A 22,020-nucleotide genomic window follows, 5' to 3' on the forward strand; every position below is an offset into this window, starting at 1 on the left:
GTGGAGATAGATTGATGTTATATACTGTAGGATTTAAACATGAAGAGCATAGACATTAATAAAGTTGTAATTAAATTTAACATTAAGTGATCTGTAGCCACATTAAACTCAAACTCTACTAAATGGTGTATAAGACGTGCGTCGTGAACAGTGAGCTACCATAAAAGGTATCAATGAATCTTTGAATCTCCCATCAACTGTGTTTTATTCAGTCGATCCTTACTTCCTCTCTATCACGGTCTCACCCGGTGTAGATGTGTGTACACATTGTTCAGTATTCGCTTGTGCGGCCCATCTGCTGATATCACAAGGCCGGGTCGCCATCGCCTCCTGCCTTGGAACTTATTCTCCACTTCTGGCCTTGATCGCCTGCCGGCGAGTTTGTTTGAGCATTTGCATTGCTGCCCCTGCACATGTAGAGATTACGCCATGGTATTTGTTGCATTTTCAATAAAGAAACTCAAAAGCTCTTATATGCCTGATCCTCAACGGGAGAAAAGTCCTAAAGTCCTACATCTGCACAGCGAATCTCTATCTGGCCCCAAATCTATAGATGTATCATACAGCAGTTATGTTTCAAGCACGACGGCTTGATGAAGCGGCTGAAATCAATTTATACACTTCAGGCGCCCTCAGACTGCACTAAAGGATTCTATTTTAGAGTGAGTCAGGTATTTGGGATTAGGAGCATTTTCCAGTTATCACGGATTTACTTCAAGTCTGGCTTTTATTAAGTTTGAGTTGACAGTAGAAATGAGACATCGTTATTAACGGACATATTCTACATAAATACATCATTTAAAGCATTAAACTTGAACTATATTAGCATATATTATTATTGGGTTTTTACATTATGCTCTTGTTCTGTTCCAACGCTTGCTTTTGTGCACATACAGAAAATGTAATGCAACAAAGCCAAGAGTGCAACACTGTATGAGATTAACAATTAGTACAAAAAACATGTCCTACTACCAAATTCACTGATTAAAAGGCTTTAAACTTGCTACAGATATTACAAACACAGAATGAAAACCACAAATTATTAGACTTGATCAACTTGACAGAAGAACCAAAGCTTTCACCATCAAAACACCAAATCCAATAGCTCACTCATTAGGCTGGTTGCTTGATGTATAAGCTCCCCTCAGCAAACAACATGAAGCCCCCTGTGTTCCTCAGCGTCGATGAGTCAGAGCTGCATGATACATGGACAGCGGTGCTCGCTGCTATTATACCCGAGCTGTCCGTCAATATTCTTTTCATGCTTATGATCAAAGCAGAACACGGGGCATCTGCATGCTTGACATTTATTTGTGGCTACATACATCACAAATTATGTAACAAGACTAAAGCTCTTTAGGCAGGCTGGTGGGCCAGGGAGGCTGTGTCTCTCATTACACGAGTTTGTATGGATGACAAACAATACAAGAGAAATAAATAAAAAATACTGAAAAACAACAGCTTCCTTAGGTTGTGGTGCCGTTTTGTTTTTGGGGCAACAGTCAGCCAGTCTGACGACATCAAAGCATCGTTACACAACATGTGACTTGACAATGTCTGGGTGCAGGTTGTCCCAGTTGTCCCAGTTACACACATTGGTTTTTGCATAGATATCACTTACCAATGAGACTGGAAAAAAGACGCACAAACTTGTTTATTCCACTCCACTCGAGTGGAGACTTTTAAATGAATCTATCCCAATTAGTCCACAGTTGTAGAATCCTCAGAGCAGGAGAGTCACGATAAGTTGATTTGACATGATGTTCCCCCACACCCTACGCCTCCATCCACCTCAGTAATTTAATTGTGCACCATTTTAGCTTTAAGTTTAAGTTTCTTAGCCTGCATTTGTTGTTACAACAAACATAAAGAAAATGTGAAGATTCTCCAGTAATGAATGAAGCTTGTATTCACTGCAATGTGTCTGTTCCATACAAAGGTGTCCTAAATGGATGATGGCTTAGACGACAACATTCATCTTCAGTTGTGCTGTTTTACATGTGTCGGCCCTAAACAGATTTTCTTGAGTGACTGGGCTCAGAATAGAATTTTCTCTTCACTTCCGCGCGGCCAATGTCACTGCTGCATATTTTATCCCTGTTCAGATGCAACAAAGATCAGAGGCTCCCCTAAGACGTCTAGACTTCATGACAGGACGTGACAGTGGGTCATCATCCCCATGTTTTCATCTCAATGTCACTCGCCTCTCTGAAGGACACCGGTTAGCCCACGACACATGATGCTCCATGTTTATGTATTTCAGTGGTCTTCTTCAAGAAACTTTCATTGCTTCACATTTAAAAAAAAACATTTTGAGAGAGTAAGAAATCATCTGCTTTGTCTGCACTGTGCTCAAGATTAAGGTAGCCAGTTATTTTCAGAGGATCTTAATAGCACTCAGGATCTGCATAGTATTGCCATAGCGGCAATACAGTAAGTCTCTCACGAGGCTTTTTTGGCTCTGGAAAGAAAGCAGAAACAACAACAAGGTGATTTCCATAACAACGTAATGACGAATCATTCATCAATTTCTACTCCATCACAGTAAGGAAGAAAAAAAACCTGGGAAAGAGGAGAGGCTGGCTATTTTAGATGAAAGTCGACGACACACTCAACTTCCATCAAGCAGCAGACAGTGGAGGTAACGCCGAGACGTGACGGAGAGCACTCAGCTTGGAGAACAACACATTCCCGTCAACAGTAAATACCTGCTCTCCACGGCAGCTTTAAAAGGCGTTTATTATGGCATCATTGTCAGCTGATTGAGTGGACTCATAATTGCATTAAGGGCGTTTATCTGACGTGCTAATTTCAGAGATGTCAGTACAGTAGTGCTGAGATTGACGGTCACCTCTAAAGCAGCAGTGACTACACACTGGATTAGTGAAGGAGCCTAGAATTTATATACAGTAAAACACCTGCTACTAAAATGTCACCACTACCCATATGCTGCTGCTCATTTTGGTGCATCTAATACACAGGTGCTACAGAGTGAGCGTAGCCCAGTATTCCTCAGCCACAAATTACAGTTAATGTGCCTGTGTGTGTGTTTTTAGGAAAGAAAGCGGCTTTACAGGGAGAGAAAATAACTATTGATTTATATTCACGGTGTAGGAGTAAAACCTGTGTGTGTTTGGTTGTTGTGCAGCTTTCTAAGGGCCACAAAGTTGTCTGAGGATGACGATAAACACCGCACAACAGCTTTGGATTCGTTCTGCGCTGGGGAGGGCGACAACGCCGCTGCCGTGCACAATGCGTTCCTTCATTCGGTTATTTTTAATGTGCGGCTTGCATGATTTAGAGGTGGAACAATATGTAGGCAATCATCGTCAGGGCGGTGGGCGGGCGGCCGCACGCCACACGCCGGCTTTTTGTTCAAAGCCGTGGCTGATGTATGAAGACATCAACATTATTGTTGCAGCCGTGAGGACACACAGCGGGGAATAATGACAACACGCGTCAGCGGTGATTACAACACAATTTTGGTGTCAAACACTACAGGGATGACGGAGATTGTGATGTGTGAACAATCTGCTCTTTTCAGGACTTTGCCAACCAATCTGATGCGCAAATACTTGGAACTGTTGTGGTGGAAAAAAAAAAAATGACCAGCGTTGGATTGATACAAATTCCACACGTCAAGTCAAATATTTCTCACTGCTTCAACATGGAGAAGTTTAAAAGTTTAAAAAGGCCCTGTGTGATACATTTCCAACATAAACTACTGCAAGGCTTTCAGCCTAAATGCACTGTATGATGAGGTGTATGCCCTTTGTAAAAGTTAAGATCCACTAAATGCTGCCTGCACCAAATCAATAAGCTACTGTATATAGTGAAGGCAGCAGGCGCGCACTCCCCACTGGAGGAAAACAGAGGACATTCTGCACCTCTTCACACTCAACTATAGAACACAGTACTGTACATAATATTGTGTCAGACTCTCTCATTCGTGCCTGTGCAGATTGCGGGTCAGATACATGTTCAGACGCTGGTTAAGGTCTTTGGCTTTAGCACAATGCTGCATATATTCCTGAAAACCTGCCGTAGGAGATTTCAACAAGAGCTCATTCAACATCAGCGATACAAATTCAGGCAGATCATTGCTTTTTCTCCAACACATTTTCTTTAGCTTCCCGGTGTTCAAATCAAGAGGTTTGTCATTCAGCGGACTCTGAGCCACTTTGGAGGCTTTTCAGTTGGTTAATGACCTGCCCTGAATATTCTGTGGCTGTGGCTCCGTCCTATAAGGACACAGTGAAGATGATCCTCTTTCCCCCTCCTCTATCTATACTCCCAGGGGGGTTTAAAGGATAATAATGGCATGCAGGCTCCCCTCCTGTGTGGCCATCTAACTCACTAATGGCCCTCCTGGAGCACTTTTGAGAACTTGTCACCGATTTTTTTTTAAATATTATTATTTTTAAACATTTCATTTCAGCATTTACTGATTCTGCATGCTTTCTTGAACCGCACTAAAAAGAATGTCATCCTGGGCGCATTCGGTGCGCTTCCTTAATTTGTTTTTGACTTACTCAATTTGGGGTTATCAACATGCACACAAGTGTTTGAAAGCACCGAGATGGAGATGCTTTTAAAAAATTGGACTGCGGATGACAAAAACATACATGACTGTGACAAAAGTACCCATTATAATTTTACACATCCCGAGCTGCAATGCAACACCTCTCATGTGGGAAGTATTAAATTATTCCACATGGATAATACTGACTAGAAATCCACATAAACCAGCTGAGAATATGAACAAAAATAGGGAAAAAAGACTACAAGTAAAGCAGGGTCGGATCTAGCGGGAGGATCCAATCAATGTGTTGTTGCGGCATCTAGTACGAAACCTCACAGTCAGTCGTGCCACATTAATGCAACAATACAGCTTGGGCAGCAGAGCGCCACGCTGCTCACAGCACTGGCTGGGTCATGGGTTTCACTCCCAGAAGGATTACATGTGTAGCATGTTTTACTTTCAAGCCTCTTGGACAGCAGCATCCATCAGCGAATAAAGACGTGATCTTTCTCAGAAGTGAGGAGGAAAAAAAAAAAAGATGTGGAGCTTAGAAATGTTTCTTTACAGCGGCTGCTGCTGGAGGAGAATTGAGAAAGGACGAGGCTCGTCATTGACAGGCAGTGTTTATAGGACTTATTTATGAAGTCTTGATTGCTCCCCAGACAGCTGAGCTATGATGTGAAAGTTATTTACTGTGGCTGGATATGTATAATAGGCTTATGATTAGTTCGAGTAGGTTATGGTGGTGTGGCATGAGAATAGTGTCAGTAATTACATGTGAGAGTGGGCAGCACTCAACTACTTTATTCCCATGGTGTTGCTACTGGACATTTGCCCTGATTATCTTGCCTTTTATTGATTCTTCACTACTGTATGTGTGGATTTTTCTATTCACTGAAAACATGTGTCTTCCCGATCACAACAACAATAACAGTCCATCTGTACAGCAAATCTGATCAAAGTCAACATTGCAAATCACAAGACGATAACATTCCTGACACTACTGCAACAAAAACCTATTACTGTTGGGAACGTGGCTGAGTCTATGACAGTATGCATGATATACCTTTCATATATACTGCGGCACTCATGCCCCCATCAAGTGGCTAAACAAACCACTATGATTGCTACAAACAGGGGCTATGTGTTACTCAGAGGAAAACAAACAAGTATCTGGAGATAATAAGGCATCGGAATCAAACATATTTTCTGCAGCAGTAGTCGGTGCTAACAGTCAGTGATTTGGAGTAACTACAGACATCTGTGTGTGAGATCAGAAGATAAATGGGAGAACATAAAACCATTCCTATCAGGTTACTCAAACTTTCAAGAGTCCATTTGCTAAAGTTTTCTTTGGGAAACAAAGCGAGGCAGAGTTTGTTTTTCTTAAACACATTTTAAGTTATGTTCTAGCTTTTTTGTAAATAGTTTCAACCTACAGTATATTGACCCATAACAAAACGCTGGTTTTCCCAAATTACATCCTCCCAAGGTCCTTCAGCCTGCTACCACTCAGTGACCCCCCCTCCCTGCACAACTGTTGTGAACTTGAAAAATGCATTTACTCTCAGCATCACTGAGCGTTATTGACTGGCTACTTGGACGTCAAATACGCTGTCACTCTTGGTAAACCCAGTATTTCTGCTCTTTGTTTATTGACTTTCTTCTTCTGAGGTTATTAACGTGTGCATGTGTTTAAAAATCACTGAGATGGAGACACTGCTCTGGAGCTGGTTGAGGCAGGTTTTGTGGAGTGAGAGTTGCACCACCTCCCTCATCTAGCATCAACTTCATGCTTGTTGAATGGAAAAGATGATTAACAGACGACATGGGCTTATTATAAGAGAGAGGAAACTGTCCTGTTGGGATGGATGTGTGGGAAGGCCTATACTTGTTCCTCTGGCAGCCCTCCAACATGAACCGTGGGAACATCCTCCACTGCGCAGCCTTTTGTCTGATCAGAAAACCTTCCATTTAGGAGAAGTGAAAAGTATAGTTTATTTACAGAAAATATCTTTAAATACATGCATGGTGAGATGTAAAATTCTTTAAGATGCTACTTATAACTTAGGCATGAATACGACAAATACCCATACGCACATACGGCATTTAAGCATGAATGCAACGCTGAGATTATCTCCCTGCACAAAAATACCTCTGTCTGCTGCATTCAAATGTCACATTGGCTCACTGGGACATGCTCTTAAGCTGACATATGTCATCCTCCAATTTGCCACTGGCCACTTCTGGCTATTTTCTCTTCTGTTAATTGCTTTAGGCGCATGTTACCATCTTTTTTTTCTTTCCTCTTTGGTAACAGAGAGGCACGGGTCCCCACAGATGCACCAGTCTCCCCACTGACGGGACACCAGACAGTCACACCAGGGAGTCGTGTAAGCGACACATGCACAAATGTCACAAAACGACTGCATCAAAAACAGTGAGAAAATGTCTAAAATTTGGTTTGCTTTCTGTGTTTCATTCTTCTTATCTGACGCTTGTGGACGACCTTGATCAGACAGATGATTTCATCCTCTTACCGCTCTGTACAGTGACAAAGGACAAAGAACACAGAAGCATGGTTGCCAAGGCAACATGGTTATAGAAGGCAAAAGGCAGATGTGTGCGTACACACACGCTCGCACATATGCACTCGCTCACTCTTTGTCAATGACAGCGTTGCCTGGCTTGAGGATATCCAATCTGTGAGGGCTCTGGCTGCATTACAGCATTGTCATTATAGGCAGTGGCAGGAGCTGCATGTGAGGCTAAGTGTGATGAGAGACACATGATGCAAAGAAACAATGACTGACACTGCCAGTCTACACCATTTCAGACACTTATGATCAGCATGAGATCAATAATCAAGGTTTATTGTCATGTTAATGAAGAGCAATCACATAAAAAAACAGACGTGTTCAGTCAACATTTCATCTGTCAAAAAAAACAAATATTTTCTCTGCCTCAGTTTTCAGATACAAGAAATCCTCAGGACATGAGAGATCTGTTTTATGGTCTAATATTTTCCTGTGTCCTGTCTGAAAACTGTCCCTAACACAAGGAAATCCCAGAGTACATTATAAGGCAGTGTCCTTCATTCCCGTTGCCTGTAGGTTTATTTACATGAGATACTTGCATTTTGCAGTTTCTAAGGCCCTTGCACTCTGCACTCGTGCCTTTTGTAATGTTAATGTTACCATCAGTGGAAGTCATGCTGGTTAAGGTCAGCCAAATTCATTCTACCCTATTAAAATGACAGTGGCTTACAGTCATACAAATTCTTCAAAACCTTTCCTCTCTCTCTCACTGTAAAATTTTTGTTTGAACTTGTGCAGACATACAGTGAGCTTAAGTGTTAGCGTATGCTGGTCACTAAGAAAGTTGAACTTTTGAAGAGAGTGAACTTTTAAAAATGCTCATTCAGTTCAAGTATTAGATGTGGGCGGACAGGGCAGTGGTCACATTGATCTTGTCAGTTTAGTATTTTAAAATACAAGGAAGTCAATTAGTTTATTGAATGTGTTTAATATAACAATACATTCATACATACTTGTAATGAAGGTTGTTGCTGATGTCTGTCAACAATTGTCTGAATTCAGTTCAATTCAATTCAGCCTTTCCACATAAAAGGGGCACCTGCAACCCGTCAATCGAAAATGATCTAATTACTTTCAGATTAATTTATTTTTGGATGAATAATGTATTTATTGATTAAATGTTTAGAGTCTTTTTAGACTATTAAATGTGCATCTGGAGCAGCTGGACCAGTGCTGACTCATCCATCAAACACTAAAAAAGGTTATGCAAGCCAGCCAGCAGATGGTCCCTGCATTTTAATATCTATTTTACTCCATGGTTAGCAAGTATGAAAGATGTAGATAGATAATGTTACTTGATTTATGCTTTTCTTCGCTGCTGTTGTTTCATCACGCATTAAGAAAAAAATTTAAAGAAAATTGTCCTTGTATCTGATTTCAATTTAAAAGCACTAAGCAGTAGCAGTAGTATTGGTTACTGTAGCTTACCATTAAAAGTATGCTGCAGTGTATGTGTTTTGCAGATGGATTTGATCTTGAATGTGTCACATCACTTCAAACCAGCTGTTTACAATATTTAGCAATGCTTTGTGCTTTATTTAATTATTTTAAAATCTGTCCCATTTACTAACATCCACAGATATTTGCAGCATCACCACAAACCGCCAAGTGCTACAAACATCTGGTGGACATTTGGACAGCGAACAATAAATTTGCAAGCTAGACCGTTTTGTATTGTTAAAGCAATGCTCGTCCAAAGGGTTATTTACTACTGCGTGTGAATGGCAGTCAGCTGTTAAAGGGAATGTGCAAAACGGTCAAAGGCAGAGCTGCAGCTGTATTAACTGGCAATGCTGGCACTAATGTCCATAGAAATGGCTACAGGACAGGGTCCACGCTGCTCAGTGGAGTGTGATGCACCAACACATTTTGATATGACAGTTGTGTGACTGTATCACCAAGGGGTCGGATGTGAACCAGCTCCAGCGCTGCCTGTCAAAGCAGCATTGGGGAATTGGCATTCCTTCATTTGATGGTTTGATGAGGTTGGTGGAGCGCACTGTCTATAATGCCACTTCAAAATCCTCCATGCAGACATTCAGCTGATTCACGCAGATTTCAGGCGCATTAAACCGTCGGCTGACCCTTGCATTTGCATTTGTTAGGTTTCCGCAGTCACTTATGCAGGTTCAGCTTCTAACTTTTCGCAACTGAATTTAATTTTAAATAGAACGTGAGCAAAGGACAACCCGGGCGATGCCATTCCAGGTCACTCATACCATTGAACTCTTCCCATTTGCATTCAGGTGAATATTTAGAGTCAGAGGCAGGTTGATGTGTTGTTTTAGAATTGAGGACTTGACCAAGACGCTTCATTATTCCATCCAGTTATATGCAATTCCCACATCAGAATTTTTTTACATATGTTAGTGATGTGAAGCCACAAAGGTGAGGAACATACAGAATTAATGACTCATATCTGTGAATGTCATTTTAGTTTGTTATAATTGGTCTCAGTTCAAAAAAAGTAATGTCAATACATAGTATAACCTATAGTTTATATTAGGTATCGCATATTGTATCATTTTACAACATTACTTCATATGACCAGATATCAAAAGTATTACTGAAGTATGTACAAATAACAGATGATTGTGCAGAACACTAAAGCCTATCAATCCATCCATCCATCATCCTGAACTGCTTGTCCTCGTAAGAGGTCGAGGTGTGCTGAAGCCTGTCCAAGCTGCCTTTGGGCAAGAGGTGGAGTTCACCTCAGACAGGTCACCAGTCCATCACAGGGCCACACATTCATGCTCACGCCTACAGGGCAATTCAAAGTGCGTGTCTTTGGACTAGAGCCAGAGAAACCACGCTAAAAGGGGAAAACTTCACACCAGGTTGACCCTGGGATGTAATTTTTTTAATATAATGTAATAATCCAATGTGTAACATATTGAATATACTTGTATTTGCCTCTATAATACCTCATTGCCAACATAATGAGGTGTAAATACATTCAAAGGGCCAGTAGAATTATGCAAGTATAGGATAATTATGAAAGTTTTATAACTGTCAATTAATCACAGTTAAAATATTGGGGTGCTTTTGTTGCGAGTGAGATTTGTCAGAAATAAAAGTCAAACACCAAATCATTGCTCTCCTGTGCAACACGTTGCTTATGTTTGTCAAGCTTCATTAATCTCTCCATTCAATCTCAATACTTTCCACTTTCACAACCGGTCCTTGGAGGCAATCTCAGAAATGTAGCAGGGGAGGAGAGGAGAGAGGAGTTTGGTAGAGGTGGTGGGGGAACGGACTCTCGGATTGATTTTCACATCATGACTTGAAATAGCATATTTATTGATTGCTTATACAGAAGGGGAGGGGTGAAGGGTGAAGGCCGCTGAGGAATGGTGCGATGGCAATTTGCCTTTTCTTCCGACTCATTCAGGTCAGAGTCGGCCTGTCAAAAGGTTAGGAGACCTTCTAAGAATGCAACACAGAGTGCTTCAAAAGCTAATTTACATTCTTAACATTAGAAAATTAGTATTCCTGCACTGCACAGCATCATGTCAGCGGTCCAGGAGATGTTTTAACTTGAAAGGCCAGACAACACTAAATATTGAAGTATTATTGCTTGTTAGGTGAATTGTTAATATTGCGTGTGTAAAGAATATTAGTTTCAGTATCACAATGCAAAAGTTCCTTAATTGGAGGTGAAGTCCTTTTAGAAGGGTGCAATATATTATGTATTGTCTTTTAAAATGTCTTTTTGTCAACATTTGCTTAGTGACATCATTGAGACTTGGTGGCATTAGCAGGTTCTTGGCTGGCTAGCACTTTGTTGGCTGCGTGCTCACTGTTGCCAGTTAGTACCTATTAAGATATAACTGTATAACCAAACAACACCTGTTCGTTCTGTGAGAGCACTGACTCATTTCTGATGTGACAACGCCTCCAAAAAATGTATTTCTGGAGTGTTATCTAATGTTTATTAAGTTTTTATCTCCAGTCAGTTAAAAGAGTGCCTACCAATATCATCCAATTCCCCCATCAGTCTACAGATGCAGCACATGCAGCGTTATGACCCCGTAACCATAAAAACTCAATTTGACAACTTTATTAACTTGTTTTGATGCGCTCCTGACAAATGATTATAATGGTCCCACACGCTCTCCATCCTTCCTCTTAACTAATTCAGATATGACCTGATAATCACAACTATTTTCAGTAACAACATCCAGATTTGGATCAAAGCCGCTTTATCTAAAAACCATCAGCAAAGTCACTATTGATGTGTCGTATTTTACAGCTGCAAGTGTTTTTATTCAAATTTACTTAAATCATTCCTACGTGAATGTTTCCGCTACTTCCTGCAAGTTTATAGAAAGGAGATGAGATCAAATCACACCAACTTGATTCACATCACTTTCAACTGTTAGCTGCTGGTAGACTGACTAATATTACTGTAGCTCCTGTCTACAGTGCACTGCTCCTTGGCTCCTGGCCATTGCATTGAAATACAAACCCCACTCGTGGATATTTGCATTCTGAAATGATATTATTGGCTGCCCTAATGTAGCCGCCTTAATGCTCTTTCAGTCCCAAAGCCCCAAAAGTTTTTGTCAGTGATTGACACAGAGTGAATTGCAAAAAGCCTTTAATGCCAAAAAGGATTTCCGATATCCCAGAGCAACAGAAAACAATCTTTATAATCCCCAAATCATTTCGCAGAATTCAAATTGCCATTTTAAGTATTATATATACACCACACAATTCCAGCACAAACAAGGACATTCTTCACTGTTTGGGTATTTGTTCACAAGCATAAAAGTCCTCAAATGCAAATAAATAAATAAATAAATAAAAACGTCAATTCGAGGCTGCATCAGGATCGGTGACCTTAAATTTTCATTTAAGATCTTTTCACCATTTATAACTTTTACAACCAATTAACTTTAACAGCCAATAATGAAAATACTTTAGGAGCTTCACGATCAGGCTGAGTACAAGCTGTTGTACTCAACCCTAATAACAGAGATTCATTGTTTATTTTATCCACTGCTTAATTTTACTCCACGAAGGAGGCAAGGATCCACCTGATGGCGCAGTAATATCGGACGACGTTAAGTTTTTTCATGTAACGTGTATTGATGTGTTTGTACAGTGAAGGGTGCGTTCTTCAATATATGTATCAACTGGGATTCAAGGTCCTTTACTGCAAGCATGTGCACCTATTGGACCCATGCCGGCTGCAAGGGGCATTTTATTGCTGACCATGAGGTCTGACCTTGTTATGGAAGGAAAGCGAATGATTTTGTGCCACAGATGATGGGGGAATTAAAGAAGCTGGGATTAATTGGCAATTGCAAGGTCTAGACTAAAGAACAGAGGCTGTAGGGCCAAAGCTACTGTACCTGCTGAATCAAATCTGGAGAACTGGATCTTTAAAACCTAGCTAATCCCTAAAAAAATATTTTGAAGCATTCTTTTATTTAATTCTTTCTTTTCATGTTTGTCTGATTTATTCATTTTAAATCCTTGTTAAACTTTGAAATAATTTCTTAGTTCCACGCTTTGTTTATTCCCTTTTTTTGTACTTTGTTCTCATTTATGTAAAAAACTCTAATTAATTCATATATCATTAATATTTAATTTCCTGAAAGAACCTTTTACATTTCTATTACTGAAGCACTGGTTTCGGGGGTTGAACTAAACCACTCTCCACCTGCAGGAGTTCTACGTCCCTCATGTAATAAACTGTGTGTAGAATCTAATACCATCGAGCCAGTACACGGGTCTTCTCCAGTTAGACGAGGACACTAGTTGGTGATGGACACAGAATCTAATACAATCAGGCCACGGCCATGATTCCCTCAAGGATCTGCTTTATTCATTTGTTTTCCTCCATTTGGACTCCCTGATGTATGTGCATAGCTGAGCCCTGGGGGGGGCACATTTAAAGAGGTCTGTGTGATATTCCACTTGTAAAAAGCCCAGAGTTGCAGCAGAGGATGGGTGAGACAGAATAGTTTTTTTCTACGTAGTGGACGTAGATGTTAAAGGTCTAATATCTCCAAGGCCAAAAGCATGTATTTCTAATGAGGAGCCTAGATTTTCATTTTGAGCTCCTCTATTAAATAGGCTGACCACAGTATTCAGCCCACAGCATCGAAAATGGCCAGTCCGACTTTCTTAAAGATGTTCACCCACCCATAAAGACAGAAGTGTTCTTGTAATCTTCTGTCTATGATGATGTTTGTGCGTGTGCGGTCCTCTTTTCCTTCATGCACCTTGGAGTTCCCCCTATAAAGATGGAAGCCATTATGTTTGGTAGCGAACATGACACATCACAAATGGAAGGAGGTCACTGCGAGCCAAGCAGACTACTGAAACTTTCCACTTCGAGAATATTAAAATGTCATTCCACTTGGCGAGGAAGCGCTGAGCTTAACAATACCAGATGCTCCCGTCATTAAATGGGCTTCCTTTCTTGCACGTGGCTTCAAAGACGAAAGGTTCGGCAGAGGTGAGAAATGTTCAAATCGGACTGCGAATCAACCCGGCTCTTTATGCCCAGGGCTCCAGCTTTTCTGATGGGATTACACCTTGGGAATGGAAAGATTCCCTACCCCCTTGACTTCCATCTTTCATCACATCATGTGTCCTTTTTCAGAAAAAGGCAGCGAGAAGGAGAGAGTGAGCTCCGGGGTGGGGGGGGGGGGGGGGCGTCAGTGTAAAGGGGACAAGATGGGAGAATGATAGAGTGGAAAAGAATTAGAGAGAGGGAAAGACAGAGTGGAGATGGAAAATGACAATATAATATGATTTGATTTGTGAGGCAGGATGGTTTCTCTGTGCCCATTTTTTTTTTCGCAGAGAACAGACGAACGAGGAGAGGGAGGGCCAAGAAGACAGTGGTGGGTGGAGGAGGTGGGCAGAGTGTGAACAGTAGGGCCAGGGAGTTCATTTAGCACTGGAGCCATGAGATGGCTTGACAGCTGCTGGTGGAGGCATTAGGCTGCTTACTTTAGTCCAATTTTGCTCTGTGTTCCTCCCCGCATCCCTCTCTTCCTCTGTGTGTGTCTCTAATAGCCGTCTTTGTTTGACCTGTAGTGTCCATCACTGCGATGTACGAGCGAGCTATAGATTTTAAAGGGCGAGCAGAACTCATAATGATGACAAAAACAGCATTACAATTCATTAACGCTCACAAAATAGCCGCAGGCAATAGGACGCCGCGGAGGTCATAAATCGCCAAAGTCAGTTTTCTCAGAGCCTACAGTCGCGCAGAAAGTTTTGTGCCGAAGCGAGACGCTACTGTGTAGCTGTCATCGAGATACATGACACCTGCTCAGAGGATGATTGACGGGAAAATATAGCATATAACATTTAGATGAATCTGATACACCCGCCATCCCGAAAACAAGGCACCTGCTGGTACAAAGTGATTGCCAGGGGATAAAATGAGAGAAAAAGGTGCTTTTCAAGGAGACTTGGTCACTTAGTGGACGTTATGGCACTGTTAAAAAATGAACTGTGTTATTACAGCTTAACTTTCCTTACAGTAAGTACTGTAGCATTCTTTAGTTATATATATATATATATATATATATATATATATATTTACACACACACACTCCTCTTCAGACAGAAATTCAACTGAATCCATTTTTTGGCCTTCCACAGTAGTGATGACGGTAGTTTACACCAGCATCCAAGAATCAGCCATAATTACTTCTTTCAAGGACCTGAACCCTCTCAGCGAGGAGCAAAACAACATTACCTGTCAACAAGTCTGCCTCACTGTTTCAATCTCTGTCTCTCTTTTCTCAATTGTCAGTTCAAAGAGCATCACTAGTGCAAAAAACCTGAGTCATGTTTTCAGTAAAGCTTTACACCAATAAAGCAGTGGCATAAAAATAACCACATACAACGCAAATAAAAATCTTTAGTCTATGACTGTCATCCTCTCCCTGTGCTTTGTAAATGTGAGAGCATTTTTGAACAATAAAGACATGCATTAGCCACTAACGGAATATGTGTTTCTTGTAATAATCTAAAAGCCAGACCACGGGCAGAATGCTTCGAGGGGAAAGGCAGTCTTTACTGGAATATGTCAGCCAACAGCATCACCACAGCATCCCCTTCAAAACTCTGCAAACACACCGACGCGTGCATGTTGGAATCGACTGGCACGGGGTGATGTTGCTCCAGTAAAAGCAGACAGGAGACCAAGGCAGGCTGGGGCAAAGCCAGCAATTGGGGCCAGTAAACAAGCCAAGGTTAATATAGTGTCAGTCTTACAGGTTTAGGGGAGCATGAACAGGCTAAGACCAACAGAACAAGCAGGGGCAGGACTCAGACAGGTGGACAGGCAAGGTAGCAACGCTGGAGGAGCATGAGGAGGGCTCCATTAAACAGTCTGGCAGTGAATGATGAGAATGGGGCTGGATTAAATGCAGGAGGTGTGTGACATAATTGTGCAGGTGTGTATGTGGGTGGGCCAGGGGGACAGCAGCTGGGCCTGCAACCGCAGCAGAACCACAAAATAGTGTGATGAAAATTGCATGTTAGCACAAAAGGCCTAAAGTGTATACGAGACATTTTAATTCTGAAATGCCTATGCCTCCGTGCATGACTCGGTCTGTCTGTGTAATCCCATCTGCCATGTGTTCAATTGGGTTGTAAGACAATAAAAGTTGTGTACAGACAGTGTTGCTCTACTTTGGTGTAAAATGGGCTCGTGTCTGGCTGAAGGAGAGGCTATTATGGCTCTTTTATGGATTACGAGACAGGAGTGTGACCCTTATCAAGGTGAAGCTCAGTAGATGCCCTTGTTGCAGTCCATCACAACACTATTCCCTATTATATTACAGATGGTGGCCCTGGCAGCACCTCATTGCAAACAATATCCATCTTAACAAGTCATTTCATCTGGTAATGATCCTTACAAATCGTATTTCCCTTAAAACCTGTGAAAAAGTCTCACAGCTACGGGCTGTGATTTTATTTGCTTCCTGTGCACTTTATTACCAGGCATAGTCACTTGTTCTGGGACAAAGTAAATCACTCAATCTTACTAAGTTGCAATTAAAGATAATATCACTGGATTTGTGAACTCCTGACACACTGCACTTCAGACCATCATAATTGAGGCTCCCACCTCACAGATGAATTGATGACATTTGCAAAGTGGAGAAAAAAAAAAAACTAAACAATATACTCGTTACAATACAATCTGCACACAGTCACACACACCCACTACAGTATTTGAAGCCAAATTCGTTCCCCATTTAATCAGGGAATACGGCATAAACTAATCAGGTTTAAAGCACCCACTCTCCAGGTATAATTAAGAGAGGGTCGAGACCTTCGTCACCTGGGAAGCGCTATCCTCTAATGAGAGATAATTAATGCAATAGTAATGAAATTCTACATTTTGCACAGGATATACTTTTACAGTCTAAAAGAAGAGAAGAGGTTTATTAGGGATGAAGAAATTGCAAACAACAAATAATGTTAATTATTGATATAATAATTGGATTTCTTCTTTGTGGGACAACATTTTTTTTTTCCCTTTTCATCCAGCGCTGTTCAAATTCTGCAGGGTCCATAACGATGCCTCCCTCCCTCACTCACTCACTCACTCCCTCACTCACTCCCTAAGACTCCTGGAACTGTGCTGTGATATCTGGCACTATGATGTTAGCAGAAGATCAGATCCATTAATTCCTGCAATTTGGAAGGTGGGGCCATGATGAATTGGACTTGTTTGTTCAGCTCACCCCACAGATGCTAGATAAGATTGAGATTAGGGGTGTTGTGTTGCTCAAAGCATTCCTGACCTTTTTTTGCTTTGTGGCAGGACATATTATTCTGCTGAATGAGGCCAAAGCCACCAGGGTGCACCGTTTCCATGAAAGGGTGGACATGGTTCTGTTACTATGCTCAAGTAGGGGGTACATTTTTAACACTTTTACCACATGGATGGTCAGACCCAAGTTTTCCCAAAGCTTTCCATTGCCTCCACCTTGCCTGCTTCCCCTGTGCAATCTGGTGCCGGGTGTTCTGCAGATAAGCGACCATCCATGCGAAAGGAAACGTGATTCATCAGGCCAGGCCACCTTCTTCTTCCATTGCACTACGGTCCTGTTCTGATGCCCTTGTGCAATCATATGGGGATTGGGGTCATGACATGTCATAATGTTATTCATGTCTGATTTGTGTAAATAGAATATGTAATTCAGAAGATGTATACATTAGCATTTGCCTCTCCAGCAGTATATGGTCTGCTATTTCCGTTACTTCACCACACACTAAAACAGCGTGAAAAAAGAAAACCTTTGTTTTGTGTTCCTTTGTCTGGGCAGGTGGTGTTTTAAAGTTTTTTGCAAAAATAGCTCGTCTAAAGATAAACCTCAACACATTCTCTGCAGTTCCGTTAGTAGCCAGCTAACCCCAGAAAGGCATGAAAATGATAAGCGCCATGATGCTTAACCTGTTATTCCTTGTAAATTAAAAGTATGTTGCAGCATGTTTGCTTTGACAACTCCAGTCCTATGTGCACATGACATACATTAATATCAAACAGGCCGAGTACAATCCCAACACAAATCACTAGGATAGGATGAATATAAATCCTATAAGATCACTTGCCAACCTGAAAATATCTCAGTATGTGTTAAAGAGTTGTGGTGAGAGTGACAACCCCACCACCATACTTAGAATGATGTATTTCATCCAAACAGGTAAGAAAGCAGATAGATGTAGTCTGCAGTGTATTAAATGTAAAAAGCCTTGTTGCGCTCACATTCCTGATTAGTCAGCCAATGTAGGAAGACGATTCTTCACAAGGGCAAAAGTATTGATATGTTAATCACCGTCTAATAATTACCTCTTGCTCAAGTTTCCCTTCTGCAACTACTGAAACATCCATCTCCTATGAATTTATCCGTGAGGGTTGTGGAGGTCTGGCATCAATCTCAACATATACTGAGGGGAACCAGGCTGGGCTGGTCACAGAGACACACAGAGATAAACACATTCGTGCTGACCTTCACAGCTGAGGGCAAAACGACATTTCCTGTTTAACTGTAAAATGTATGCGTGTGAAGAAATCAGAGGACCCAGAGGAAGGGTCACGCAGGCACATGGAGAACCTGCTAACCATGGTGCCATTCCATAATTGTACTCTAAACTCTGTCAACTCTGAACAATGCTGCTATACTGTAGAGTGCAGCGAGTCAGTTAATTGCAGTCTGAAGACAGAAAAGGTTTATTGTGCATATACCATTCTCACATGTGGCAAATAAAACTAAATTGACTTATAATAGACTTCACAGATTTGGGAGGTGAAGCAAATAAATGCACCAATTACTATTAAAAGTCCTCCTAAAACGCTGACGAATTTGAGTAATGGCTGATTGAATGGTTCATAAAACACATTGGCTACTAACGCTGCAGTAATGCAATATAAAGGTAAAACTATAATCCGGATATTAGTATCGGTATCAAAACTCACATTTACTAAATATCTGCATATAAGATGACCTCTAATTCAGTTGTCGCCTATTTACCTTGTGTTTCATACTGAAGCTTCTAATCCTGACAGACGCTGTACTTTTTTTGTACAATAGTCCATTAGCTCTTGTGAAAAGCGTGAGTTTATGTAATTGTGGCTGTTAAACTCCTACACATTCGTGTTCCAACATTCATAGGCAAGGAGCTTTGTTATGCATATTGCCAGAGCTATAATGAAGTTCCTTACTGTATATGTCACACATGGCCAAGTATAACTGACATTAATAATATTTTTAAAGGCTAAAAGTGTGATAAAGCCCCATGCTCAAGAGAAAGGCAACGCAGGACATTAGGGGCAATTCCTCGGCGCCTATAGAGCCAGACTGAAACGTAGAAAAGTCTCAATTAAGTGAAGATAGAGATGTGCTGTTGTTAAAAATAAATACACAGGCAAAGTGTCTACATGAGCTTCTCCAGACCGCTCGGTTCTGCTCTAGATCAAGAGTGTCTGGCTGCTTCACTGACGGGGCATTGGGGGTTCATCGGGTCATAAATTTTACTGCCACAATGAATACGTGTAAACATGCTACAGGACAAACACACAGCACTGAATCCACATAAATGATGCTGAAGCATAGCTTTCCTGTAGCATATTGATTTGCATCTACGACTCTGAATTATTTACTGTTTATAAAAAAGTACAGTAATAATAATCATCCAGCAGTGTACTCTGTGGACGTGGAAACAGATATCCAGCGTGACCCAGGGAAGCTGATCCAGCTGCTGGCAGCATAGGTGAAAGCTATTTCACCTTGTTCACAATAAATTGAACTCACTAGCTGACCAGCCCCTGCTGATCTGAGATACCTACCAGGTTTGTATTCAGCAACTACAGCCCTGAAATACTGTCCTGTACCTCAGGCCCAGACCACTGCAAAACCTACAGTTTAGGCAGTAAGCAGGAATTTGAATTAAAGTCGGTATTTAACTGGAAGCCAGTGCAGCAACAAAACAAAATGTGGGGACAGCTGTGGCCTAAAATCCTATAAATGCAGGATTACTATGTCACAGATTGTTTTCAACCACTAATCCCATTGTGGTTCTGCAACATGACTATTTTACATGCATACATACATGCACACACATACACACACGCTTTACCTATCAGTGCTATGCAGGGTTTTAATTGAGCGACATTAGGTCTGTTCCATCAGGACAGAACAACGGTATTCTTTAACCCCTGAAACAAAAGGACTTTCACTGTAGGGTTTGGATTATGGGAAGTCTTACATGATGCTTGATTGAGTTGTGATAGAATTGCTGATGGAGCTGTGCTGTAAAATCTTTTCATCCAGTGAAAAGGCTAATATTACTGGAAGATGGTTATGATATTAAAGTCACCCACTGAGCCATTTCACATTCTGTATAGAGATTTCATCTTTTGTTCTTTTGACCTCTTGTGAACTATATTTTTCTAAATAACACTGTGACAAAATAAAGGGCTTTAGGGTATTATTAGGCCATATTCAGTGAAACAAATGAGCAGTCAGCAATTGTCAATTTATCTTTCAATCAAAAGCTTGTTCAGCTCCATCTGAATCATCGGTCAAAGCTGCGTTTTGTTTAGCATCATTAGGATTGTACAGGCATGCAACACTTTTTTCCAGGGCGGGCAGATTTATATCCAGTAGTCACTGACTTGCAAAAAATCAGATATCAGCTTATGTATTCTGGGAAATAAATAAATAAAAACATGTTTGAGTTCAGGTAAAGGGCAATATTGTTTTACTGCAGCTGGCATGATCTGCTCTGAGGCTAAGCCCCGTTCAACCAGCTCCAAAGGGTTGAACAGCACGCTGCCTATGTGTGTGTGAAAAGAGTGCTGGCGTGACCTTGTCCAACTCTAACTGCTCTGAGAGAAAAACACCTCTGAACACACGAGATGAATGTAAAGAAATACTGGTGCAACTTGTGCAAATCTTTATGAACACCTCTGATGAGGTTTGGGTCAGGGTCGTGCCCTTTGGCTTTACAAAGACAGTGTCTGCAGAACGTGCACCGCGAAAATACCATTTTCAGGAAATGCAATGTATTTGTGCTTGTGCTCATTCGCCAACATATAAAGAGATACCATCTTTCATTCATAACATCAGCACTCCATGAATGCAGACACACTTGCAGACTAAAACTCTAAAACTGCTGTAATGTAGGCTGTTTATTTCTTTCATATCAGAACACTTCCTCGAAAGGATATCATCTTGTGCATGTCTGCAAAGCAAAGTCAGTTCAAGGACATATTGATATTGGTCCATGAATGCCAAGTGATGAACAGTTACGAATGAAACACTTCAACACATTATAATTAAATAAATAGATTTCTTCTAAGTTCTAATTAATCTATATGCTCTCTCTATCTTTTGGAGGCCACAGGACATAAACAGTGATAGAGTAGGAGGAGTCTTAAGGATATGGATTGGAGCAGAGGCAAAGGGACTGAAGTGTTTGTCAGTAACGTAAAGCCTTGTGCTGTACAGTGTATCAAGCTAGAAGGATTGAGAGATCTGAGTATTCACGCTGTGTCTCTCATAAGTATCAGTGTTTATTAGCATGTCTGAAAGCCAACCCTATGAAACCACCCAGGGCCCTCTCGGTCATACAAACCATTTTACTCCTCACCACAGCTCTACTTTTTACAATGTTTCTGTGCCCTTAGAAGAAACGGTCAAAAAAATTCAAATGGTGCTTTCCTTTCAATCGTCAGGCAGCAGGAGAAATAGCTGGGAACCCGGTTGTTTGAGATATGAGGTCACCGTCGCAATATACTGCAAGTCTTCAGCTGCACTTTATCACATTTTTAAAAGAATAAGCTTCTGCAAGACTCATGTAAGACACATGCATTATGAGGGACCTTTACCTCTTATCATTAGAATATTATGGGATGTAGATGTTGAATGGCTGCAGTAGAAATGCAAAGTACTGTAGATGAAGTGCAACTGTAGTATTATTACAAGTATTAATGCAGTATAGATGCATGATAGTTGTCTATCATTATTCCTTACACTGTAGAGTTAATTAAGCTTTCGCACAGCTCTGGGTTTTGCTTTATTTGCCTTTTACGTATAGATTCAACTCAGTTCAGTTTGTGATGTAATTTTCAACACAATCACCCAAGTTGAATATACCTCTTGAACATCGACAAAGATATAATCTCTGACCCAGGTCTAATGTGCAGCAAATAGTCATAAAGCACTGTCATCCTCTAAATGAAAGCAAAGGAAATGATTTATCTTCTCTACATAATCCTGATCACCCACATCATTAGTTATAATAAAATGCTAATAATGTATCATATGTCTTGAAGGGAAAGTCATTTGTCAAACATTCATTTGAATATGATACGAATCTAACCTTTTGCAACTATACAGATTACTGCTG

The 22,020-nt window shown here is 40.9% G+C and overlaps 1 protein-coding gene across 15 annotated transcripts in view; it reads right to left on the reverse strand.

Annotated features, from left to right (window-relative positions):
- Nucleotides 1–22,020, reverse strand: part of lingo2 (leucine rich repeat and Ig domain containing 2) — a 251,085-nt gene that overhangs the window by 220,349 nt on the left and 8,716 nt on the right. The window contains exon 2 of one of the 15 annotated variants that reach the window (XR_008695846.1): nucleotides 720–2,461. The exons of 13 other annotated variants lie outside the window; for them this stretch is intronic. The gene's annotated coding sequence lies outside the window, so the exon portion shown is untranslated. Of the gene's footprint in view, nucleotides 1–719; nucleotides 2,462–11,059; nucleotides 13,369–22,020 lie in introns of those variants that run through there. One more of the 15 variants, XR_008695844.1, reaches the window with a different exon arrangement.

Source organism: Betta splendens, chromosome 10 (genome assembly GCF_900634795.4).
Source record: "Betta splendens chromosome 10, fBetSpl5.4, whole genome shotgun sequence".
Lineage (NCBI taxonomy): Eukaryota > Metazoa > Chordata > Actinopteri > Anabantiformes > Osphronemidae > Betta > Betta splendens.